General features: G+C 38.4%; 1 protein-coding gene and 1 non-coding gene across 4 annotated transcripts in view; one reads left to right on the forward strand and one right to left on the reverse strand.

The window, feature by feature from the left end:
- LMNTD1 (lamin tail domain containing 1) overlaps window positions 1-13,694 on the forward strand; it is a 434,715-nt gene that overhangs the window by 231,773 nt on the left and 189,248 nt on the right. The window lies entirely within an intron of this gene.
- Window positions 6,375-6,447, reverse strand: TRNAK-UUU (transfer RNA lysine (anticodon UUU)). Its single transcript has one exon. It is a non-coding gene; the product is annotated as a tRNA-Lys (tRNA).

Raw genomic sequence — 13,694 nt, forward strand, 5'->3', positions numbered from 1 at the left:
AATGAAATTTAAAAGCTTTTGCACAGCAAAGGAAACCATAAACAAGACAAAAAGACAACCCTCAGAATGGGAGAAAATATTTGCAAATGAATCATAAGACAAAGGATTAATCTCCAAAATATATAAACAGCTCATGCAGCTCAATATTAAAAAAACAATCAACCCAATTCAAAAATGGGCAGAAGACCTAAACAGACATTTCTCCGACGAAGGCATACAGATGGCCGAGAAGCACATGAAGAGCTGCTCAACATCACTAATTATTAGAGAAATGCAAATCAAAACTACAATGAGGTATCACCTCACACTCGTTAGAACAGGCATCATCAGAAAATCTCAAACAACAAATGCTGGAGAGGGTGTGGAGAAAAGGGAACCCTCTTGCACTGTTGGTGGGAATGTAAATTGATACAGCCACTGTGGAGAACAGTATGGAGGTTCCTTAAAGAACTAAAAATAGAATTACCATATGACCCAGCAATCCCACTACTGGGCATACACCCAGAGAAAACCATAATTCAAAAAGACACATGCACCCCAATGTTCACTGCAGCACTATTTACAATAGCCAGGTCATGGAAGCAACCTAAATGCCCATCAACAGATGAATGGATAAAGAAGATGTGATACATATATACAATGGAATGTTACTCAGCCATAAAAGGAATGAAATTGGGTCATTTGTTGAGATGTGGATGGATCTAGAGACTGTCATACAGAGGAAAGTAAGTCAGAAAGAGAAAAACAAATATCATATATTAATGCATATATGTGGAACCTAGAAAAATGGTACAGATGAACCGGTTTGCAGAGCAGAAATTGAGACACAGATGTAGAGAACAAACGTATGGACCCCAAGGCGGGGAAGCGGCGGGGGGTGGGGGTGAGGGTGTGATGAATTGGGCGATTGGGATTGACATGTATACACTGATGTGGATAAAATGGATGACTAATAAGCACCTTCTGTATAAAAAATAAATAAAATAAAATTCAAAAAAAAAGAAAACAGTTGCTATCACCAATGAAATAATAATCAAGTGGCCTCTGAACATCATCCTTCTGGAATTAATACTAAAACCATTTTAAGCTAAGGGTAGGCACTCTACAGAAACTCTTTGTATTGACTAAACAATTACCATTGCTTGGTTCTGGTGGATCTTCTAGCTTTTCTCAGTTTCTTTAGTATGAGAAATCTCACCCCAATTCTCTTTTCTTTAGACACATCCATATTTGTAGGTACTTTAATGAAATTGTTAAGAGCACAAGTCCAGGAGTCAGACAGTCATGGGTTAAAATCCTGTCTTTTGTAGTCGTGGTTAGTTCAAGGACGTTATTTAACTTCTTTGTGACTCACTTTCCTCATCTGTAACATGGAGTAAAATATATACTTCATGCACCTGTTGCAAGGTCCCTGGCACAAGTATACTGGCAATCATCATGTAGATCTCCACTGTAATTTATCAGACTTTCACTGGAGCCAGTTTTGCATTGTGTTTCCTATCTTACCCTGAAAATAATTTCCATACTGGGTATGAATACTTCTAAACCACAGCTACTGCTCACAACCTTCTTGTTACAACAGACACAAATAGTCATATATAAAAACAGAATGGAGGTTAAAGGGGATGAGGTCTAGTTGTATTCTTAGATCCCTGATGGGGGTTTAAGATACACAGATATGGGTCAGGGACCATCATCTAGATAGAGGTATGATAGAAAAGGAATTTGACTCCATCATCAACCATATGGTGTGTGTGTTTGTGTGCATGTGTGTGTATTGTGTATGTGTGAGTGTCCACATGTGTGTGCTAGGGATGAGAAATGATACCAAGATATATACAAGTTTATGGGTCATATATGGAAATTGATCTTTCCTCCATACTTCATATTAGATGTTATCAGATCAAAGTGTCCAGCTTGGATCATCAGACCTTTAAAATAATGCGGAGAAACTGGAACAGATGCAGAGGAAAGAATCATAAATATGCAAATATTATACGAAATAAATTGAGAGATTTGAAACTGTTTAGCTTAAAGAAAGTCAAGGATGACTTTGTTTGTTTTCAAGAATAAGAAGAGCTTTCCTTAAAGATTCAGATCAGCTATTCCTTGTGTCCACAGAGGACCAAACAAGGGAAAAGGAGTACACTAAAACGTGTATTGCATGTTTTTCATTTTGTGTAAGGAAGAATTTACTGCAAACTTTGTGATAAAATAGTCGACTGGACTTCTGAGTTAGTTATGGGGTCTGTAATGGGGAATTTTGTCTTAAAGCTTTCTGGATAATCACCAGACCTAGCTATTTTCAATTTGGCATCTACCTAAGCCAGGTTGCTGCACAAGATGAATGCTGAAGGTTCTTTCTAGCTTTGGAATATAACTAGAAAATACCAAGGGGCTGCATATATAAGACATGTTGCACAATTAAAAATCAATCTATCGAAGAGGTAGGTCAGCCACAAAGCAGAGGCGAGTGTTTTAGCATGCTCTGGCTGTTATGCAGAGCACAACGTGAGACCCATCAGTCAGCTTCTAACAGACAATCCAGGTCAGCCAGACTGATGGGATTTTTAGCGTTGATTATGTTGGATTTGCATTTGCTGTTACGAAAGGGGCAACCAACAATGTCTTAGAATAGTGGCATGTGTTGATCCATAACCGGTGAAACAAACAAAATAAAAAAGGCTGCTGTTAAATTAACAATTCTTAGTATGGATAGGAATGTTTTCCTTATTAAATTCAGAGTGGATTCATTCTAGGGACAATTTTGGTCTAGAGGCTGTCACTTGCTATAGATTACTGACTTTAGTGCTTGGCTGCCAAAATACTTTGACTCATTCTCAAGCCCCGAGAATTGCATAAATTTTTCCTCTCATCATGCTCCAGAGCCATCAACAATATCTCTAGATGCCTTTTCTTCTAATTTTATTTAATTCTTTTGTCCCAAGTCTCCAAAGAAATTCTGTGTACTATTTATATTGTACTATATTAATTATGGGTCATAGCCATACATCGAGTCACATGATCCATATATTGATCACATGACTGTGTGCCTTTGTTCCTTTACTGGGCTTCTATTTTTTCTTAACCTGTCCACAATCTCAGATAAGCATCTTCTGCGTGTCTGTAGTTCTCTTCTCACCTGCACATGGACTGGCACAGATGTTGACAAATGGAATATATTTTTCAGCCAATGTTTATTGTCTCTGACTAGATCTAAAAGGCCTGATTGTTTGCATGTAACAAACAGAACAATAACAATAATAGTGAAACAAATCTAAACAAAAGCCTTGTGGTTAAAATCAGCTGAGACTTTATTTTTCTCCCACATGAAAAGGTCTGGAAGTGAGAAGTCCAGGGCTGGTGAGGCAGCTGCAGGGTTACACAGTTTTGGATTCCTTCTGTTCAGCTACCCTGTTGTCCTCAGTGCATGGCCTCATGGTCCAGTTGGGTTGTTGTAGCATCAGCCATCACATCCACATTCCAGGAGGCAGGATGGAGGAAAAGAAGAGAGAGCTGACTCACCTTCTTCAAGAAAATTTCCTGGAAGTTCCACACATCACTTCTAGTTGATTCTCACTGACTAGAACATAGGTACAAGGCTGCTTCCAGCAGCAAAGGAGGTTGGTAGTTTTTTTACTCCAGGTGACAGTGTGCCCCACTATCATGGAGAAAGGAATCAATGAATGACAAACTGGACAATGAGCAGTCTTCACCCAAGAGCCCAAATGTTGTGTTGGCAAGAGAAGTTCAATACAGATACAGTGATTTTAAATGTCAGTGTGGTGTGGACATTTCCCTTTGGTAACTATGCATCAAAACACTGTGCATAGTTTATTCATTAAGAGCTACATCCAAAATTCTTCCTGAAAACCTGGGAAGAAGGTGCTGCTATTATGTCTCAAGGTGTACCAAGACTGAGATCCGCACAGTTCATGGTAAAGTTGGTAGTTGAACCCAAGCAGTCACATCCCTGAACCTGTACTATTAACTGTATCACTGTGTTGTCTGTAAAGTAACATAGAAACATTGCCTTTCTAGGAAGTTTTCAGCATAATCCGTGGCAGAACTCTCAGGGACTCTGTGATGCTGCCTTCATTATGACAACACATGTGCACATATTTGAAAATATTATATCTATGCCTTCATTTGGACATGATATACAATTTTCAGGAGATCCTCTGAACTCATGTAATTTGTTAGTGGTGACATCCTGCTCCTACCTCGTCTTTCATTTGTTACATGTTGTCTTTATTTTTCGGCTTCCTAGAAATTTGGAACTATGTAAAGTTTGTTTTGATTAAGCTCAGTTGACTCAGTGCATTCATTCTTTTGCAGCATTTTATTCTTATAGCTGTGGTTGAGATATATTCATGATTCAAGATGGTGATGTCAGTCTGGTGGGGGAATGGCCGAATTGTTGTGAAGCATTGTCAACTCAGGCACGTGATGGATGACAGGCTTATTGTAGAAAAGAAGATTAACAGGTTTGGGGGGTGGGTGTTGATTTTAGTTTAGAAAAAGCTGTCCTATTGTTTTGATTGTACAGGAAAAAAAATAAAAATTTTAGTCATTATACAGTGACAGATGTTTGGCAAATTGGAAAACATACCTTAGTCCTACTGAATGTCAAATTAATAGAATGTTACCTTAGGGGAAAACTAATCTCCAAACAATCTTTTTTAATTCGTATTTTTTCTAACTCAATTATTGTATTTCCTTCAGATGAAATCAAAACCTTCTAGTCAAGGGTCCTTTCTATAAATATTTCATGTCAATTGGTGTGTGAAATAGCCCACTTTTTCAATAACTGATGAAGGGTAGGGAAGATTTGATGCTTAGAGAATTCATTATTATTTCAGACTGTTCTTAAAAGAGATTTTCATAGTTCTTTATTTCCATAAGTCATGTCATAGTTTTCCAAAAAGAACTGAAAGAAAATGGAATAAAGATACCGAGACAACTTTTTTAAAATGTTTATTACAGACATTGTCAGACACATAAAAAATAGGCATAATACTATTATGAACTGCCAAGCACCCATCCCCCAGTTTCGACAGCTATCAACATATGGCCAATTTGTTTCAACTTCCCCTCTACCCCCATCTCCTTCCCTTCTACACGTTGGATTATTTTGGAGTAAATCTCAAACATCATCTCATTTATCTGTAAATACTTCATTATGAACCTATGCAAAATATGGACTCTTGGTTTTTTTAAAACATATGCCCAAACAGAATATCCCTTCTGCGAAAAGTAATAATGATATTGAGAACATGATATGTTTATTCTCTTTTTCTCTCCTCTTTTCAAAGTTGGTATGTTTTAATCAGCAGGTTAAATTTAATCCCAGCAGGTTCACTATTGCAATTGGTGTTCTTTTAGTATATAGGTTCATTTTTCTTCTGTTTATTTTTCTTGCAATTTATTAGTTGAAAAAATATTATAAAGTATCTCACATTGTGGATTTTGCTGATTTGTGTTCCTGTGGTGTCATTTATTATTTTCCTCAGTCCCTTGTATTTCTGTAAATTGATCAGAATCAGGTTTGAAGTTTTTTCTTTTTTACAAGAACACTTCATAGATGGTGTCGTGTACTTCTTATTGCATCATATCAGGAGGACATAGTGCTTAGTTGTCTCTCAATTTATGATAAAATTGATCAATTTTTGTTAAGTAATGTCAGGCAAATCTTTTCATTATATAAACTTTCCATTTCACTAACAATTTTAACAGCCATTTATGATGACCACCTAAACCAATTATTCCATTAGGGATTGCAAAATTGAGATAATCTCATTCTATAATTTCTTCTTCACTTATGAGCTGAAATTCTTCTGTAAAGCATAGCTTTCCTACATCAACTATGTGGTTACCTTAAAGTATAGGAAAGGCATATAAATGCTTGATTCTTTTCTTCATTAATTTTCAGGATAATAAGCTAATTCCTTAACATCTGGCAATGTTTATCAATGGACTTTTAAGTATTATTGTAAACAAACGGTTTAAAAACATATTTAATATGTTTCAGTCTACTGTTGTTGTTATTCCTTTCTATGCTCAAACTGTCCTGTCTTTGGGCAGCGAGAGCATCTTCAAATTAGACGTTGAGGGTTTTTTTCAGGACTTTCTGGTTCAACCAGATGATCTACATTCATCTTGTACATTTCTTGACCTAGATCTTGAATCAACTTCAAGGTTCCTTTTCATGGAGAATGGTATTTAGAATCTCCAGGTTTGTTGCTGGGTCATCATTTGCTTTCAGACCTTTTCAGTAGTCAAAGCTAAGAAAAGAGTTGAGAAGTTCATACTAATATTTTCGATTCAATTTTTTTTTTTTTTTTTGGCTTCACTGTGCATCTGTGTGATCTTAGTTCCCCAACCAGGGATTGAACCTGGGCCATGGCAGTAAAAGTGCCGAGTCCTAACCACTGGACCACCAGGGGATGCCTTCGATTCAAATTTTGATTACAGGATTTTTATTTAGTTTGTATTTGTATCTTTTTTTTTCCTCTTTCACTGAAAACCTTGATTCCTAAATAGAATAATATAATTATTTATTTGCTTTGTCGTATAAAAATTTCAGAAGGAAAATATATTTGTACTAACATTATGATTATTGAAAAGTTTTTATTATTGAAAAGACTTTTTTTTTTTTTTACATTTCTTTTGTCCTTAGAATATATCCCACCAGGGATAAACAGCAAAATTACTGTTTTAAAGTAACCTTGAAATAACCCCTCTCTGAGTGGTTAAGTCACAAAACTCAAAAAATAAGTTACTATTTGCTTTTAGCTTTCTAACTTTAGGGATTTATTGATTTATTTATTTTGCGGTACGCGGGCCTCTCACTGTTGTGGCCTCTCCCGTTGCGGAGCGCAGGCTCCAGACGCGCAGGCAGCGGCCATGGCTCACGGGCCCAGCCGCTCCGCGGCATGTGGGATTCTCCCGGACCGCGGCACGAACCCGTGTCCCCTGCATCGGCAGGCGGACTCTCAACCACTGCGCCACCCGGGAAGCCCTAGGGATTTATTTTTTAAGTTTTGATTTTTAAGGATGATATAAAGCCTTTATATGTTTCCAAAGTAAAATCTACTAAATATTTTGAAAATCGAACTTCCATCCCTATTCCCTCACCCATTCTCACTAAAGGTAAACGTTGTCATTAGCTTTTGGTTTAGCATTTCTAAAATAAACAGGTGTGTGTTTGTATTGCTTCTCTTTCTCAGCTCTAAGGTGGCATAGTATGCACATGCTACACTCATTGCTTTTCTCATTTAACAGTATATCTTTATGATCACAGATGCATAGTACTCGTTTTGTTGGTGTGACCTAAGTTTATTCAAGCAGCACACAATAAGTGGGCATTTGGGTTCTTCCTGATACTTTACTATTCCAGAAATGTGACAGCCTTCTTTACCAATTACAATTTACTTGACAAATATGTTGTTAAGGACATTTGGATTATTTCAAACCTTTCTTTTTATAAACCAAAGTATGATAAGCATTCTTGCATGTGAAACTATGGTTGTCCTATTAGATTATAAGCTCCCTGAGAGTAAAGCATTTTATTTCTGCTTTGTGCATAACACGAAGCTCATCGATTTGAAGGTATGGATTGATTAAGCTAAATGGGTCTTGAAAAATACATCAGGAAAACACATTCACCTTTTTGGAAAACATATGCACATCAACATGTTACCGATTTTCAAGACCAACAAAATAAAGGTTCTTTTCTACCATATAGATTTGTCTGTGTATCTTGTTTAAGGAAAGTTTCTATAAATAGAAATTATTCCCAAATAAACACTGGATGAAGTTAAAGGAAAGAGTAGTACTATTACTGAGCAGCTACCAGACTCAAATTTGTCAAATAGACCACAAAAATTAATTGTGGTTAAGTAATTCAGGTGTTGGGAATAGTGTTAAACAGGTGGCATTCTTGTCTCAAGGAGCTTATTTTCTAGTGGGAAGACATAAGTGGAAAACATAGATAATAGACACATAATGAAATACATAATGTATTTTAGAAAACGGATAATGGCTGGAAGGAAATCCTCAGGAAGGGGAGTAGGGTGGGATTCAGAGCACAAGTGGTGGGTACAGCCTTGGATAGGACCAGGGGGTGGTGGATTTGGGGAAAAGGGAATAAAGTAGTCCCTTTTTATTTCATATGTTTTCCAGGGAAGAATGCAGTGAGAGTGAGTAGTGAGAGGGTACTAGAATGGGTGAAATAATTGATTGAGAGAGTGGGAAAGTAAAGTTACTAGGGGAATATAGTTGACATCATGCTTGGTACTTCACTTATGAGAGATTATTTAACAAAAGTTGTTCTTCCAATACCCTCTGTTAAAGGAAATTTTTCTGCCTGTGGTCTGGCCAGGGGGGTTAAGAACACTTTTTTCCCACCCTCACTAGGCTGATTGGAATAATAATTAGCACTGGACTAGTAGGAAATCCATAGATAGCAATGTCTAGTGTGCAGTGTATCACATTTGACACGAATACCTTGACATACAATGATCTTAGCAATCAGTTTCCTTTCTTAGGAATTTGGAACTAGGAACCTGAAAGAATGAGGCAATTAGCAGACAGTGCAGACACTGAAGGAGAACAGTAAGAGATGCTATTAGGTAGAGTCAGGGCCATAACAAGCTAACGTCAGGAGAAAGCAAAAACTATGCTTAAGCTGAAGAAATCTATAAGAAAAGACCAGAAAGCATATGCAGAGAGAGGCAAAGAAGGAGGAGAGGTGGAGCAGAGTCTTTCTAGCTGCCTCATTTCCTGAAAACATTCCAGGCCCAATTTCAATTGGCATGTTTCCTTCGAGAAAATCCACTTTGACTTGAACAAGGTTGAGCTAGTACAGTGGACTGCTGCCATTTCAGTGTACCCAACATCTATGCGCTCTGTTTTGCTAGTAGTACACTGATTCTTCTCTAAGAAAACTACTATTCCTCACTGAGGTCCATGACATTTGGATGCAACTGATTTTTAGGTAGCTCATCATTCTTCTCCACCTTACTGCAACTTTCTTGTTTCTAAAATAGAAGGCACGGGCTTCCCTGGTGGCTCAGTGGTTGAGAGTCCGCCTGCCGATGCAGGGGACACAGGTTCGTGCCCCGGTCCGGGAGGATCCCACATGCCGCCGAGTGGCTGGGCCCGTGAGCCATGGCCGCTGAGCCTGCGCATCCGGAGCCTGTGCTCCGCAACGGGAGAGGCCACAGCAGTGAGAGGCCCGCGTACCACAAAAAAATAAAAAAAAAAAAATAGAAGGCACTAGAGCTGACCTCTAAGGCAGGAAGAGAAAAACCCTGGTACTTGTGTTCCCACCTCCTCTACCCACCCACCTCGGCCTGGCCTGGGAATCCCTCAGCCCATATTCTGCCTTAGTAATTTTCATGAGAGGTAAACCCTGTTTGCTCTATTTGCTTGAGGTTTCTTAGAGCCCTCTATTCTGTGATCCTTCCAAAGAATAATCTGATGGAATTTAGCATTTCATTATCTTTGCCTTCATCTCCTGACATTAATTTCTTTTCATAGATAACTGGTAGCAATTAGGAGAGGAATTTAATCTTAGAATTTTAGAGTTTGTCTAAAAGCTTAGTATCAGGGTATAGGCTACATAAATGAATTCTGGCAGCTTCTAGTATGAAGTACAACTATGATAAAGAAATTGTGCCATTACGGTGAATAATTTGCCAAATATTCTTTTCTTAAGAGCCTTAAGATTTGAAACATAGGCCAAAGTGACTGCATCACCCTTTCATAGTCAACCAAGCTCCAAATACGCCATCATCTGTGGCTGCTGTTCCCATCAAATCAGTCACCAAGAACTTTGGCTACATCTGTTCCTTCATGACCATTCCCGTTGCCCCCAACCTGGTCCAGGGCTTCATTATTTTGTGCCTAGAACATTGCAATATGGTTACAATTTGTCTCTCTGACTGGATATTTTTTCACTTGCTTCACCATGTTCCTATGGCCTTGCTGAGACAATAGACTGTTACAGCATCTCCCTGATCAACACCCAAACTCCATTCCTTAGCTCTACAAATCTCCCTAATTTGGTCCATACCTGCTTTTCACTCCTCTATGTGAGCTTTCTGCCTAGTTCATCAAATAATACAGTCAACAAGTATTGATGGGGTAGCAGGATCTGTGCTATGGCTGGATATGCAACTAGGAATAAGATACTGCCTTTATCATCCCAGAGCAAATATGCTACTGGAGCAGCCATGCAAGTAATGAGGAGACAAGGTCCACTGGAGGGAATGCTACCATGGTGGAGAGCATGGAGAATTATAGGACACCAAAGCAGTAGCAATTCATCCGGTCCTGGAGGCCCCAACAAGACTTGTTGAGAAGATGACATCTCACTTGCATCCTGTAAGACAAGTAGGCTACTCTGTTCATTGGCCCAACCTATGAGAAACACCCTTCAAGACGCGGCTCAAACCTCAGCCCATGAAATACTTCTTCACCGTCTGGTTAGGGCCTCTGATCTCCTCTCCCCGCTCTGATCTGCTATAGCATTCATGTATTCATTCATTCAATCGGCAAATATTTAATGTGTCCTAGTAGGTACCAGGAACTTCTAGGCTCTGAGATACAGCAGTGAATAATTAAATCCTTGTTCTTGAGAACTTATATTCAAATGGAGCAAGGAGATAGTATCAAACACACAAATATATAATGTCGTATGGTGGTAGCACCTGTGAATTAAAAGAAAACACAGTAAGGAAGAGAAAGTTGGGGTGGGGGAGTGCTATTTTAGAGTGAAGTCTCTCTGCTAAGGTAACATTTGAGCAGAAAGATGCATAAAGTTCGGAGAGCTGAGGGAAGAAGTTTCCAGGCTGAAGGACCACTGAGCGTAAAGGCCATGCAGACAGGAGTGTGCGGAGTTGTAGGAACAATGCTGACCTGGTATCACTCATTTGACTTCTCATTGGCTAGCGCCTCAATGCATTATTGTTCTTTTCACATGGCTCAGAGCTGTTCCTCTCAAACCTGTTTTCGGTTTATGGAGGCTAAGAACTGTAACCTCACCTTCTTTATACTGTCTCTACCATCCTTCTTGCTCCTAATTCCCTGTGCTCGGTCCAGTGCCTCTATGAGGCTATCAGGAAGTGTTCACTGACTGAATGAAGTGGGATTTACTCATGCTCTTCATGCATTATATGTGCTATAAGGCTCTCGTACTCCCCTTCCCTGTCTGATAATGTAAGAGCACGCTCCGTAACCAGCGAAAGAAAAGGGGGTGTGGTGGGGAGGCGGGTACAGAAACACAGAAACTATCCTCAGAGTATCAATTTCAGGGCCCTGAGAGTCTGCCTCTAGGGCAAGAACTAGAATACTTCTGGCAGGGTTTCTGTAGATTTTAATGTAGTAGGGATGATCTGGGAACCAGAATTGGATGGGTGACTCCAAAAAACTGATTTAGTGAATTGTAGTCTGTAGGTTGATTAAGTATTGATCAGTGACCCAGCTCAGGTCTGAAACAGCCTCAGAACTACCTTCTGAATAAGCCATAAAGTAAAAGAACTGGTCACTGATTTAACTGACAATCTCATTGGGGAAGCTGTGAAATTCTTTTGAAATAGGAAGTTAAGAACCTTTGAAAATTCACTTAAGTGTTTGATTCTTTTAAAAACTGACACTTCAAATATCACTAAGGCAAATAATATTAATTAAGGAACAGATGGCCCTGAAATCTCCAGATTCATTCTTATTCGAGGCTTAGGAAGTGCCTGATTCAATTCGCATTAGGTATGTTAGGAGATGTTTAGCATGTAAATTCTTTAGGTGCTGAGTTTGAATAGTGTGGTCTGTGGACCCCTGGGGACCCTGTGACATTGAAACTATTTTGATGTTAAGATGATGATAATGATGCTGAGATGTCATTCTCTATTTACTGTGTTAACATCTGCACCAATGGTAGGGAACCCTGCTGGTGTCTTTTCAGGAATCAAGGAGGTAGCCCCAGATACCGTGTTCTTCACTGCCATGCACTCACAGTTAAAAAAGATGCAAGTCCTACCATGTCTTTGATGAAGCCGTGAAAATTTATTAAATCTCAGCCCGGGTACACATCTTTCCAATAGTCTGTACACATTAATCACTACTTTTGCATACCCAAAATGGATTATCTATAGGAAAAGCCATGGTTTGAGTTGCAAGCTGAACAACATTTTTACTTAAAAGGATAGCTACAAACTATCATTGTATCAAAAATGAATAAAGTAGGTCTGTCACTTCAAGGAAAATAACTGACATTTGGTACCAATGATAAAATGTAAGCTTTCGAATGAAAATGTAAATTTTGGAAAAATTTGCATCTTGAAGCTTCCCAAAATTTAAAAGGGAATTTTAGGATGAGATTTGTGTTTATTATGCAGATATTAACAAATGTGATATTTTGATAATCCTCAGTGAAATATGTCAACGTTTGGGAGATGTGCATAACTCAGGGAACCAATATTTTTCAAATGATCCACACATGTTGTTACAAAAGCAAGCATGGGTGAAAGACCCATTCAAAGTATAACATAGACCAGTGAATTTTATTTATTTCTTATTATTTTTTATTGTAGTATAGTTGCTTTACAATGTTGTGTTAGTTTCTGTGAATTTTAACGTAAAACAGTATGAAAAGTTCATTGATATGGTTTCAGATTCCACATTGTGATAACCATTCATAAACTAGCGTTTATCAAGTTTTGGTATTGTATCAAAGAAGAATAGCCACAATTATTTGAAAGACCATTACAATATGGCCTTCCTTTTCCAACTACGTATCTGTGTGAGGCCAGCTTTTCTTCATATACTTCAGCCAAAGCAACACGTGGCAATAGAGAGAATGCAGAAGCAGGCATGTGGATCCAACCGTCTTCAGTTCACCCAAACATCAAGATATTTGCAAAAATGTAAAAAAGCGACTCCCTTCTTACTAAAATTTTTGTTTTGGAAAATATAGTTATTTCTCATTAAAAATAGGTTATTTATATTAACATGTAATGGGCTTGTCACTGTTATCTTTTATTTTTATTATTATTTTTTTTGCAGTACGCGGGCCTCTCACTGCTGTGGCCTCTCCCGTTGCGGAGCACAGGCTCCGGACGCGCAGGCTCAGCGGCCATGGCTCACGGGCCCAGCCGCTCCGTGGCACACGAACCCGCGTCCCCTGCATCAGCAGGCGGACCCCCAACCACTGAGCCACCAGGGAAGCCCACTGTTATCTTTTAATTAATAAACAAATATTTAAATATCCTCAGTATTAACTTTTAATATGGTAAATATCAATAGACACAAATTGATATAAACATCTCCTTAGGCTATAAACTCTTTAGGATACTTAATCATATAATTGTTAATTATATAATTGTTATATAATAAAATAATCTAATAATCTAATCAACAGAAAACCATCTCACTTTCCCTTGTTGGCGTGAATGAATACATAGATAAGAGGATTCTTCTGCACATGCATGGATAAATGTTTAGATAGATGCTTTCTCTCTGCGTCAGACTTGGGATCAGAGGGTGGAGTTAATCTCAAGCCTCAGCTCATGATTAATGGTCCCTGCAAAGCTCTGGTCCTGTTTTCTTTAAAGTCTTCTAATGTGTTTGCTGTAGATCCTTTTCTGTTTTTGCATGTGTACTTGTAAAACATGTATTATGGTTTCATGTTGCAT

The sequence above is a fragment of the Tursiops truncatus genome, chromosome 11, assembly GCF_011762595.2.
Source record: "Tursiops truncatus isolate mTurTru1 chromosome 11, mTurTru1.mat.Y, whole genome shotgun sequence".
Taxonomy (NCBI): Eukaryota; Metazoa; Chordata; class Mammalia; order Artiodactyla; family Delphinidae; genus Tursiops; species Tursiops truncatus.